Genomic DNA, 13935 nt, shown 5'->3' with positions numbered 1-13935 from the left:
CTCTGAAGAGACTTTCTTATCAGGAGCCTTGAAGACACTTTCTTGCACTTGCACTCAAGCTCAGCACTCAGTACTTTTCCACTTCTAGTCCGTCCTTCCCCCATCCCATCCCTCCTGTCCCTCCCCTTGGCCCCTGGGTCCACAAAATGGCAGGAACCTTGTGTTTGGGACTTCTAGGCAATGAGACAATTCTCCCACCTCTGTTGCTAGTCATCTGACCCTTCCTGGTGCTGTTCCATGGGGAAAATAATGGCATCATATCCTGGGTAGCCTCTTGTTATCACAGTAAGCAAATAAAGGCTTGACTGTTACTTTCAGTGGGGCTAGTTATCCTAATTCAACACCTTAACATCTGAAAGTACTCACATACATGCCCCCTCTCTCTTTCTCTCTCTCTCTTTCTCTCTCAATTTGACAAAGGAGCTGAGTGGTCAATTAAGCACAATGCCTTTTTGGAAAAACAAAAAGCCTAAAAGTCCTTCAGGGCACACTAGAGGTGCTGGTGGTTCATTTGCAAGAGTCTGAGGGTACCACAGAACACTTGCCAGCCATGCCACAGGGTGTCTGGGAGGTGCCAGTGGACGCTGCAGGGCACCCTTAGAGTGTGCTAATATGTTGTTCACAGAAGCTTTTCAGTTCCGAGGGGGATCATTGGTCCTCAGCTGGGTACTACTTGGGCTCCGACAGATCTCGCAGGTTTGGTACACTGTGACAAGACCCATGCCATTGAAAAACACTTCTGGACACCCCTCGCAGAGGCTATAGCAGCCCCACAAGTCACCCTGGGGGTCCTCTGGGTCTACAGTGAGGGGCTGGGGGAAGCAGAGGATGAGACTGTTCACCAGACTCAGATTTCAAGGATTTTTATGCCACTATTGCTGGTTATCAAGCCCAAGTAAACCTCATCAGGCCAGCTCAGTCCATCCCAGACACAATCCAGCGATTTTAACAAATGCCTAAGGCATGGAAAAAGTGGCTGTTTCCAAGAAAACAATGATTGCAGAAGCAGTGAGGCAAAGATGACTATCAGGCACTCTCTCCTGGATGATCTAGGCAATGGCATTCCCAAATAGCTCTCTGAGCCTGATGATTCAATAAACGGGCTCTCAAAGGAGGAGATTGAAGCATTCCCCACCAAGAAACGAGACCATGGGGGGCCCAACAGGCAGCTCATGAGGGTCTGCCTGGTGATAGCCTGGTAGCCCCTATGACTGATTCAAACATTATGCTTGTCGTCCCTCCCAGTGACTCTGAAGATGACTTGAAGAGCCTCACCATCCTCTCCCCAGACAGCTAGGCTTTTACAAATTAACAAGACTAGGGGTTAGGCTGAGGTCCCTCTGTCCCCAGGGATGACTGGAAGCCCTGGCCAATGTCAGAGTTCTGTGCGCTGGTGCCTCTGATCCCCACAATCCCTGGCACCGGGATGAGGGGGAAACAGATAATGTTCTCTGGTTTAGGGTCTGAGACCACCACCACCTGCTCTGTCTCTGGGAAGGGAACTTTGGGCCCCTAGAAGCCTTTATGTTATGGCTCCCATGACTGCATGTGTTCTTGGTATAGATGTATTGTTTATATGTGCTCCCACTGGCCTTCACCCTCAATCCCTGATGGAAATTGCTGCACTTAGGGTCACCTTAGTGGGACATGGGAAAGGCTGTGAATGTACCCAACTACTGTCGCCTAGGCCATTGTATCCCCGCCTGCTTTAGGGAGGAAAAAAAATAACTACTGTCATTATGTCACCAAAACAGCAGGAATTCCAGCTAGGTCCTTCTGTTCACTGCACAGAAAGCCGATCAGTGAGACAATGAGTATTGCAAAGACGAATGAAAACTTTAATTGGGTGCTACAGCTGAGGAGATGGGAGATCAGTCTCAAATCCATCTCTCTGACCAACTAAAATTAGGGATTTATATAGCAGGGAAGAAATGTAACCATGTGTGGGGAAACAGGAATTAGGGAGAAGTAAGGAAGAGGAATTGGTCAATAGGAAGCAGGTGGTTGCATAGGCCATCATGATGGGTGAGGGGTTGGGTTTCTCATTGTCCAGATGTGTAGACCTGGTGGGTTTCAGCTGCTTGATACTATCTGGGAGGACTGATGGTTGGCTTCCCGAGAAAGGAACTCAGATAACTGTAATTTTCTTGAGTTTTAAGACTGTGAGGGTTAATTTATATGCTTTTTCAAAATAAACCATAACTATTAGTTTTATGGGACAATTGGGCTGGTTTCGATTGCTAAGCTTGAGGAAAAGTTCCCGAGAAACTGTTCCTCCATACAGTAGTTCTGTCTGGCCTGTGCACATGGCCTCAGGTACCTGGTGACCCTCTGTCTATTATAGGTGGCTCAAGGCTGTGGTGCCATTCTTTGCATTGGCAGTATCTGACATTTTGATTCTTACAGAGGCTACTGGAGAGAACTTGGTATGGGACAGTTGATATCATCAATGCCTTTTTCAGCATCCTCCCGCACCAAGAAGTCCAGGATCAACTTGCCTTTATGTGGAATGGGTTGCAATACACCTTTAATGTCCTTCCACAAAGTGACCTAAATTCCCCACATAGCTGCCATCAATGAATAGGTTATGCTCTGGGGAGAGTTGCATGCCTGGAGGAAGCACTAGACTTGCACTCTATTGATGACATCCTCCTTGTGAACCCAAACAAAGACATTGCCAAATAAGGACTGGGTGCTTGAGGACTAATGACTTTCACGCAGCAACCCGACTGCACCATTAACAGAGAGAGACCCCAAGTGAAGTTCTTGGTTGTAATCTGGGCAAGTGGCATGACATCTCATTTAGAGGAGATGACTGCCAAGATTTTGGCTGTCTCTGCCCCAGCAAATAAAAAGGATGCCCAGTGATTTGTGGGCTTATTCATCTACTGTTACTGTCACATTCCCCTCATGGGGATTTTGATGGGACCCAACTAACAGGTTACTAGAAAAGGCTGCTATGTTTGAATGGGGCCCATTCAACAGGCTAACACAGCCATCCAAGCACCCTTCCCCTGGACCTCATGGATCCACATTTGCCATTTGACTTACAGGTCTCAACAATATTTCAGTTCCTTTACTGTCACCCATAGTAGAAAAATACATCAGACACTTGTTAGGTTTTTCAACCTATAAGATCCTGGAGTCAGCTGAAAGGGAGTCAGCTGAAAGGCACATACACTTTGAGAAACAATTATTGTCCTGTTATTGGGCCTAGGTAGATATGCATGAGTACATGACCCATGGCTGTGATATAGTTTTATGATCCCAAATTCCAATCATGTTATGAGTGAGCAGAGGCCTCAAATCTCCAGGTGGGTGTGGCTTAGGAGTATTTTCTAGTGAATGAAAATGTTCTACACAGAAGCAGGCAAAACCCAGCCCAGCTGGGGCCTTCAACTCCATGGCAAGGACTCAGGAGTGTTGTCCCCCTCCCAGGCATATCGTCCAATGAGCCACTGCCTTCACTTAGCCAATGGGAGCTCAGATACAAGGACCTTCTGGGCCACACATAAGCCTGGTTCACTGACAGTGTCTCTTGATTAACATTTACTATGCTGGAATGAGGTGCAGCTGTCATCCAACCTGAGATAGATCTATCCCTTGGCAAGTTCAGCATAAATGTGCAAAGCTTTATAAAGTATGGTTGGCTACCCAGGCTCCCTCAACAAAGGAGCCCTGCTATATTTTCACTGACTCATGGGCTGTAGTTAATGGTCTGAACATTTGATTGAGCTCCTGGCAAAACTTGTGCTGACATGTAAAACACATCCCTCTCTTGGGATGAGACATTTGGATAAAATTCAATTCTACTCCTAATAAGCTCTTTGTTATCCTTGCGGGTGCTCACCAGAGAGCTCTCTATGCTGACAAAGGCAATGAGCCAATCAAGGCAATGAGCAGACCGTGCATGTCAGCTAAACATGGAGAATGATTTGTCATCTGCCCCAGAGATAACAGATATTCAACTCATTGCCTCCGATCCACGAGAGGAAGGGCCCTGGGAATCAAGATGCCATCCTAGCCTGGATCTGTATGCATGGACTATTATCTTCAAAAGATGCCAACACAGCATGGAAGAGGTAATCCACCGGCCAGACCCTGACCAAGGCTAAACATTCTGTTCAGGGACAGATCCTTCTGGTCAAAAAGGCCAGGATGTTCTTTGCAGGTTGATCACACTAGTCCCCTCATCCCATCCAGAGCATTCTGCTGGATCCTAAATGTAGTTGATGAGTTCTCTGTATTTGGACTAGTCATCCCCACGTGTTTCCCTGACTCAGGCAACACTCCTCAGTCCCTCCAAAACCATATTTGTTTATTTCTCTGGCTTCCTGAATACATTGTATCTAATAATGGCCCAAACGATACATTTGTAGCCCAAACTATACATGGGTCAAATCATGGGGCATAATGGATTCTGCATGCTCTGTATCATCTAGAAGCCACAGCAGTGATTGCATATTTTAACAGGAAAAGAACAGGTTGAAGTGGCTGATGGAAATGGACAATATAATCCCAGCCTGGCTACATGTCTTGGGTGAGCAATTTGGGGTCTCACTGCAGCAATTCTCTAAGTGCACTTCTCATTTGTGCTGTGTGATTGATTGGGCTATCTGTCTCTTTCCCTCAGTTGCACACCCCTCTTTTAAAATTATTGGCAAATCAGTTTCCATGGTGGATCATGCAAGTTCCCTCCATCCTTTTGGAGCCCTTCCTGAAGACCCAAATCAGTGGGAGATCAGGAAGGCTACTAAACAGCACAGATTGGGAGGCATGAACTTGCTTCTCCATTTACTCCCTGGTTGCAGTGCCTGAATTTTGCCTACAAGGACTTCAAAGATAATAACCATCAATTCAATGTCTCAACATTTTCCCTAAGGTGGCCCTGCTGCTTTACTCTGTGTAGCCCCATGGGATACATACCAAATATCCAGAAACTTTTATGGAACCACAGGAGAAGCCAAGCCAGAATATTTAAGTTTGCCATTCTAGGGAATGAATTAAGGACACTATTCTTGCTCATGGCACAGGACAGACTGCCCATGTCACAGTCAATGAGGAGTCTCCCCAACTAATAAGACATGAGCATCTTTGGTCCTGTGAACTCAGGTATGGGGCAAGAAGTGGGTGGGGATCTAACCTCTCTCCTCTCTCTCATAGGTAGTCTGTGTGATTCTGGCCTTACCAAATTAAGTGGTAGGCCTGACTCAGGCAGCTGCCATCATGCTGAACTTGACTAGTAGTTGGATATGCCACTCACTCCTCAGCCCCATAGGTAAACCTTTGGCTGCCATGCCACTGAATAGCATGAGTGGACATTTCTCCAACTATGGAGATTTCTGGCATATCAGGTGCCCTAACACACCTGGACCTGATGTGTTATCTGATATGTGGACCCTGGTAGTATAGGAATGAAATGACTTCCTAGTTGTCAACTCAATGCTGTTCCACATGGGAGCAAGTAGGAAGAGGAGCCTGGGTCTGTTACTGGGCTATTTTGGCCTTGCTAGTGGTGACCTTCTCCTCTCCTCCACTTGTCCCCTCCTTGTACAGACTCTTCAGATCCACTCAGGGACTCTGCCCACCGCCTACCAAGAAGGACTTCTAGGGGGTTGAACCTTATGGGAGTCAATGACTCTTACACTCCCAACCCGGTGTATACCCTTAGAGTATTATTTCTTTTCTAAACAGCAGGCCTTTACTTTCCTTTTTGATAGCCTTGTAATCTGCACGAATGGGGCATTAATAAGAAATTTTCAAATATTCATATATTTGTGACAAAACAATAAGAGGAAACACTTGAAAAAATAAACATTAAAATACATGTATTTAAATTATTTAAAAATATATCATAAAAATTATAAAAATGCAAACAGAAACTAAGAGATGATAGTTTAACACATTCAACCATAAAAAGAAAATTATCTTAAATATGAAGTATTTCCATGAAAGAATCTGTAAGAAAAAGGCAAACAACCACATTGAAAAATAGACAAAGATCTGAACAGCTACTTCACAAAAGAGAAAATAATAAAAGGCCTATAAACATATGAAAAGATGCTCAATCTCATTAATAAGAGAAAACAAACTAAAATAGAAATTAGAGAATAGACTCTAAATTTTAAATGTCTGTTGATACCAACTCTTGGCAAAGATCAATAACAGTCCTTGCACATGGCTGGTGGGAACAGGCATTGGTAAAACCACTTAGGAAAATGATCTCACATTACTTAGTAAAGCTAAGATATTCTACTCCTAGTTAGAAACCTTAAAGAAGCTCTTGCATATATGTTCAGAAGACATGCAAAATCATACTCATAGCAAGAAAAATAAATATAAATGATAAATAACGAATCATTCAAAGGAACAAATGATATTGTACTCATACAGTAGAATCACAGTCATCATCTTGCTCAGTTCTGGTGCGCTGTTCCCATGGTCAGCACTATTCATATAGAACACAATGTTACTAATACTGTTGGGAGGTTGTACAGCTTTGGATGGAATACCAGACATTATGGAAAATTAATTAATAACAGCTACCAACATAAAACATCATGCAGAGCAAAAACGGCAAGTGTCAATTCCTTTTGTATAAAATCCAGGAATAGGTAAACTGCTCATTATGTTTTTTAAGGTGCATATATATGGCAAAGTCATAAAAAAGATTAACACAAAATACAAGATAGTGTTAAATCTGGGGGAAGGAATGAATGTGATCCATTAGATCAATAGGAACTTCAAAGTCATTTATGATCTTCTGTTTCTTAAGCTGGGTAGTGGATATTAGATGTTTATTCAACTTACTATTAACATATATATATATATATATACACACACACACATTGTTTTATGAGCATATATATTTCACAATAAAAATAAATTTAACAAAGGAATGAAGAAATCATGGTATAAAATGATGTGACAAGAACTAAAATCAGCTAAGGGAGATTAATCTAAATTATGTAAATGTTATAATCAAACTAAGTGTAATTTCTCTATTAAAAGACAAAAATCTTTTAGATTGGAAATGAACAACAGTGTTTTGCCAAATGTGGTTTTCAGTTAGCTTATCTCAAATAAAGTGACAAGAAATAGAAATGTGAAATGATAGGCAAAGATGTAGCAAGTAAATTTAAACAAAAAGACATCAGGTGTCAAGCTATTAATATAAAAAAGTAGACTTCAATGAAATAAATAAAAAAGCAGAAATGCTGTCATTTGGTATAGAAAAGGGTATGATTCATAGTGAAGATAAAATTCAAACTTTAATGTGCTCTTTCAATGTTGGACAGATGAACATAAAAAATAGAAATTTAATAAAAAGCTGAATATTCCACTGTGCTTAAGACCCATATTAAGACCTATTTTTGTCTATCTTCACGCTTCTGGAAATTAAGATCTTGATGTAATTATCATTGTCTATACAAGTGTGTATTTCATCATTGGTGCCTATATTGTTGTCACTTCAAGTTCTTGTTGGTACTGTATTTATTGAGTAGAGCTGTCATTAATTTTGAAAGAATGTATTGTTATTTGAAGTTGAAAATTTATTGTGAATGCTGAAAATTATTGAAATGGAATGGTGATGAGATAGATATTAGGGAAGCAGATACTTATATTTGGATGAATGAGTGAAATTTACTATTTTCTTGCAAAGCAATGGCCATGCTTTATAGGGCCTAAGAAAGGCAGCCACCCTCCTTACAAGTGGAAGCTGGGCTATTGTATTAACTATCACATACCATATGAAATAATGCCAACATCAAAACTTGCAGAAATGGTTTCAGCAGCTTGGAAGAAAATCTGAGTTAACAGTATTATGTTTGGTGACAGTTAGAAGTGTTTCATAATGCCCATGTCCTAAAGTTTCTGATGGTACAATAAGCAATATTGGGATGAAAAATGTGCATATATAACTTTAAGACCCATAACTATTTAGAAGAGTCAGACTGAATATGTTTTGAAACTATTTTACAAATATTTAATTTTATATATGATGAAGACTAATATATAATAAAAGATATGTCTAAACATATCTAAAATAACTCTTTACATATTTTAAAATAACAATTCATGTGGATGAAAATATGGTGTCATAATTCAATTGCCAGAGCTTTTATTTCCTTAGTGAGATGTGAAATAATAATGCATTTTAGAGATGAGGTCATTTTAGCATTTACGAAATGTGGTACAATTTATTTAATTATTTATTTCCTTCCGATCTGACTGTCTAGAAAGTATACACATCAAATGCTGGGCCCTCTGAATTGATCTTTTACAGCTCAACTTTTCTGTTTTCCATTCTTAAATCCTGAGAGATTTTCTGAACTTTTTCTTGTAGCTCTTCTGGTTTATTTTTTTCAACAATGTTCTAACTTCGTGAACACTATCTTGCCTTTTGGTTATTCCTTTTTAATATCTGTGTATGTGTGTGTGTGTGTGTGTGTGCGTGTGTGTGTAATGACTTCTTGAGTTAGCTAAATATGCTAATCAAAATTTTTAATATTCCCGTCTGAAATGTTTCTTTCAGAGTCAACTCTTCTGAGTGTCAATCTTGGTTCTTGCACTGCAAACTAATGATGTTCTCCACAGCTCCTTGTAAATTTTGATTGTCCATTCATATCTAGTAATGACAATTTTGATTATTGAGGTAGGTAGCTGGTTTACGTAATCTCTACTGCTGAATACATGGGACACGTCTCAGAAAGTGTGACTAATTGGGCAGCCTGCTTGTTATGGACAAATATGTCGACCTGCATTCTGCGCAGGCAAAGAAGCCCGGAGGGGTGGGCCCTGCTAGCTACTTCCACTCCCCTTCCTCTGCCTTCACTCCCTTGACTTTCAGAATTAGAAGAGATCTACTATTGGGCTCTATCAGCCACATTAAAATCTCCTTTTCTCTCAGGGCAGATTTTAAGAATTACTTTCCAAAGAAGTTCACAATTTTTTTTTCTTTAGGGAGTAATTCTGGGTTGCTGATTACTCTGCCAACAGAAAGATGGGAGCCGTGGATCCATTGTGGTTCTGTCTGTTTCTTCCCTCCCTCCAGTCAGTGTCTGCTGGCTCATGAGCCTGCCAGTGCCTGGCATTCTTCTTTATGTATACTGAGCAAGTTCCTCCACCCTGATTTATCCATCAATAGCCATATACATGATTACTTCCAGAAATCAACCCAAAACCTTCCAGCTACCATGGAATACCCTCCTATCCCCAAACCTTCCAGCTACCATGGAATACCCTCCTATCTCTCCAATATTCTTTGGTATGTTTCCTTTTCCATTCTTACAGTCATTACAATAGGATACTTAGAGATAAAGGAGGCAAGCGTATGTTCTTTATCCACTCTCACATGCCAATAGATTGCTATTTATGGATTGTCTACTTGTGCCATTTCCTATTGTGGTAGTGAAGGTTATAATAATGAGCAAAAGAGATGCAAAACAATATAATCATTAACTGTCCTAACTAAATGTTAAGAAAGGAAGCAAAGAATGCCATGAAAAGGTAACCCGGGAGACATATTTAGATTGGCAGTGAGGGAAACCCTCTTTGAGAAAGTACCATTTAAGATCTAAATTTTGAGTAAGGCTATGTTAATGGGGAAAGGTGTTCTGGAAAGAAGGAAGAGCATGTGCAAAATCCTGATGGTGAAAGATGACGCTTATTGAAGGAGAACAGAAACAGTGTCTATGTGGAAGTAGAGCTATGAACCAGAAGGGGAATGGTAGCAAAAGAAACTAATGAGGCCGGTAGATCTGGGACATCAAAGTTGTTAAGTTAGGCCAGGAAAAAGACTTATATTTAATTATTCACGCTATTGGTATCTTTTAAAGCATTTTGAGTTCAGGAGAGAAACACTTAAATTTGCAGTGTCTAAAGGTAATTTGGACTACTATATGGAGAATAAAATAAAAGGAGGCAAAAATAGAAACAAGAAGCCCAGTGAGAATATCATTTTAATAGTTCTTGGCAAGAGATGAGGGATATTAATTGAAAGTAGTGGAGGAGTGTATGCAGAAAAGGAAATTGTTAGAGACATCTTTCAAGGAGGAATCATAGGTTCTCATGTTGGACAGAACGTACCAGGATAGGTATGGGAATAGTGAGGGCAGATAAATTATACAAGGATTCGGGATAAGCAAAGGACTGAAAAGGGGTGCTTTTCTTGCTGAAGGCTTTGGGTGTGATGGGGACCAAGGGTTCCATTTTGAACCTGTTACAATTGAGGTTCCTGCAATGTATACATTTAAATTTCACAAAGGTAGCCTCGTAGCTGGGTATGAAGCTTGGGAGAGAATTCTAGATGGATGAAAGGGCCCTGGGAATGGCTGGGAATGCTGAAGACCTCAGAAGACAGAGTGTGGGCTGAGCATCCTATCAGCAATCCTTCCTCGTGCCAACTCTCTCAGTCTTCTCATGCCAGACTCCTTTCACTGTGATCATCCTGTTTCATAAATAATATGTCTTGTTTTTGTTGCATATTCCAAACCGTTTCCACACATTATCTTTGGATTCTACGGGACATCATTTTCCGATTATCTTTTTTTCTGAGTATTTTGCATGCTGCTTCTTTTCCTTTGATCGGAGATTGTTTATCTCTTCAGGCTCCATGCCGTTTTTAAAAATTCCTACTTATTCTTGAAAAAATGTGAGACCTGTATACCTGGAAGGCAGACTGAGCTACCCAGATTCAAATCCTTTAGCCAGTTTCTGAAACGCTAGCGATCTGAATATCTCGCCTCTTGAGTCAGCCTCAGGCCCTCTCCTATTAAGCACATTTTTTTAAAATAATAAATTTTACCTTTTGGGCCTTTTTATCTTTTCTCCTATCTATAATGTTTAATTCTGTAGGCTCCAGGTTTTAGGATGCACCATGCCTTCGCCAGCCCTCCATTCTTTTTGCCCATTATTCTTCCAGAACATACCACATTCTAGAAGCAAAATGGGCAAAAAGTTTTTTTCCCTGTGGCTGTTGTCATGTGTCAGACAGACCTAACTTCAGAGGGCATCGGCCTGCCCAGTTGTGGGGGTGGACAAATACCAGGGTCCAGCATTTGGTGAACTTCAGCTTCAGCCCTGACCAGGGCTGTCTCAGTAACCGGGCAAGGGTGGATTTGTAGGTAGACTTCAGGAACTGGCTCCACGGATGTAGGGAAGGCAGTTGCTAACAATTCCGAAGTCACTAACTAGTTATATGACCTTGAGCAAGTTACTTAAAATCCTTTGGGCTCAAATTCTCCTTTGAAACATAAAAGGGTTTGCCTAGATGATCCCTAAGTGGCTTCCAGCTTGACGTTCCTAACAAATCCGCAGCACAACACTATTTTGGGCCATATGCTTTCCTTTCTGCATTGAGATTTTTCATTACTTTGTAAGCTTTTCTTATTTCAAAGATGACTTTCGTTGTTAGAAACCTAACTTCACTCTGGTGTGCTTGTTATGTCGATACCTTTTTCATTTCAGTTAAGGGCTTTGATGATAGTTTCCAGTGAGAGCATGGCAAAATAAAATCATGTTTTCTGTTCTAACATTTGTTTCATCTTCATCTTTTGTCAGTGGAAATACCACTATTTGTCATTTCAACATTTTCCAGTGACACCTCTTTCCTCATTTGGGGCCTTTGAAGTTTCTCTCATTAGAATGAAGGCCTTTGCTAACAGTTCTCCAGGGCTGCTGCTTGTGTCAGAGAAAGGGGTTTAGGCAAGCCTACTTAAGTGTTAAGCAATGTCTCTAGGCAATCTCCTTCTCCTCCTAATAAAAAGAGTGACATTCAATTAGAGAACCAAGGCTTGGAGGAAAAGCCCACCGCAGGGCTCAGTGGCTCAGGCTGCTTCGGTGCTACTGTATGTTAGAAAGCTTATTTCTACCAGACAGACCCTAGACACCTTTTCCCCCAGAAAGAGTCCATGACCTGACAATTCCTTCCCAGAAAGAGGGCTGAGAGTCTGGCCTGAGGGCTGAGGGGAGAGCTGACCCGCTATCCCTTTCTGAGAAGCACACTGGTGACTGAAGTGTTCAGTCAAGTCAAGTCCTTCATCTGGGAAAGGCTTTGCTTATCCAATGGTTCACAATGGTTTTCAGCAGGTGCAGAAAGAAAGCTTTCTAGCTGTCTCTACTGAGACCGTTTTTCCCAAATCCCAAATTAGGGCACAGCACAAGTGTGTTTTGGGAGACAACAGGTTTAAAATTATGTTTATTCCGTAAAACCCAGGACCTGCCTATGATATAATTCTTCAATGCAGGGTGATTGCAGTAAGGTTTTTTGTTTTTGTTTTTGTATTTTGTTTTTATTTATTTGTTTGTTTTTGTTTTTGTTTAGGTAGAGAGAAAAATCAACATGGGAGGAAGAGATAAGCTTTTTTATTCTAAGGGAAGCCAGTGATTAAAAAGGGGTTTATGGGAAAGTCACAAGGATTCAATATTTGAATAGGGAGGCAGTTTAGGAATATACTAAATGCCTCCCTTATTTTACGGAATCTTAACCCAGAAAGTTTATATGGCCTGCTCAGCACTAAGCAGAGGTCCTTAAACATGACAGCAGTTAATATTTTCAGATTTCATCCAGGAGCATACATCTTGTTGGTGGAAGTCCTGAATTATGGGTGTGGAAGAAAAATGGGAACTATGAGACCACTGTTGAACAGCTGCTGAAGTTTCAAAGCCCTCATTTTCCATGGTATGTTCTAAACCCTGCTGTAATCCCTAAGATTTGCATTATTAGAAGTAGTAACAGAGAGTTGTTTTTGCACTTCCTTCTAGATTTGTAGATCTTCATCTGCCAAGGTATGAAAAGAGAAATCGCGGCATCATCCTTGATTTTCACCTCTCTGGTGCCCCCATAACCAGTAAAAAACCTGTCTGTTCACAGCTCCACGCAATTTTCCCTCTTCCCACTGCCTAACTAGCTCCACTGCTTTAGTCTGAAGACTAGACTGTCCCTTCCTGAACCTGTTCTTTAAATTGATATTAGGCTCATCATTTTACAAAGTAAATACAGTTAAACCACACTCCATTTTTCGGTGACATGAGGACATTTGAGCAGAAGCTTCCTGTTCCCCTGCTCTTCTCTTGACTTGGTTACAAATAGACCTCCAGAAATAGAGTCAGGATTAGGCCAAGGATGATTTCTTTCTATATGAATTCTAGTGTGATTTTAAAACTGCTTTAAAAATACTCAGGTACAAAAATACTGATTCTAAAACAAGCTTTTCCTATGAGGGCAGGGATCAGGTATAACTTTTATTTTATCCCATCAAGGAAGAGAGACAAACTTTGTGTATAGAGATCCATAGGTCAATCCGATTGACTTGATGATGATGATGAAGTTAACAAAAACAAGCACAATTTTTCAGTACGTTCTACAGTGCTAGGCACTCTATTAATACTTCCTGTACGTGAACTAGTTGAATCTTCACAAAGCCCCAATGTGTTAAGATCACCCTCCATTTTATATATGGGAAAAAATCTTACTATTGAGAGATTTGAAATAATGGACCCCAAATCAAACACCTAATAAGGAGCAAAGAAGGATTTGAACTCACTGGATTGAATTTCCCTATGGATACCCTGATCATTAGAGACAGCAGCAGCCTCTGAAGAGTGCTGAATCACACTGCACACCATCAGCCTCCTACCTTCTTTCCAAAAAGGATAAGTAAAATGACTTTTGCTCATTTATCTACTAATCATGATTGTCCATATGGAGTTTATTTGACTCTTGTTTTGGCTGGAGACAAAAAATTTTATTAGAGAAATACTAGTTGTAATAATAATTTTAAAACTCCACCCTATTTAGAGGTCCATTACAGACCATGCTGGTCACAGTCACAATTGTCCCAGGTTTGAATTTCTTTCAGAAGTTCAAAAACAGACTAAAAACTTTTCCAATATGATACCACTTGGTGTCGCCATTAGTCTGTATGAATTGAA

This window comes from Symphalangus syndactylus, chromosome 1 (assembly GCF_028878055.3).
Source record: "Symphalangus syndactylus isolate Jambi chromosome 1, NHGRI_mSymSyn1-v2.1_pri, whole genome shotgun sequence".
In the NCBI taxonomy this organism is placed as follows: domain Eukaryota; kingdom Metazoa; phylum Chordata; class Mammalia; order Primates; family Hylobatidae; genus Symphalangus; species Symphalangus syndactylus.
This window is presented reverse-complemented; position numbering follows the sequence as displayed.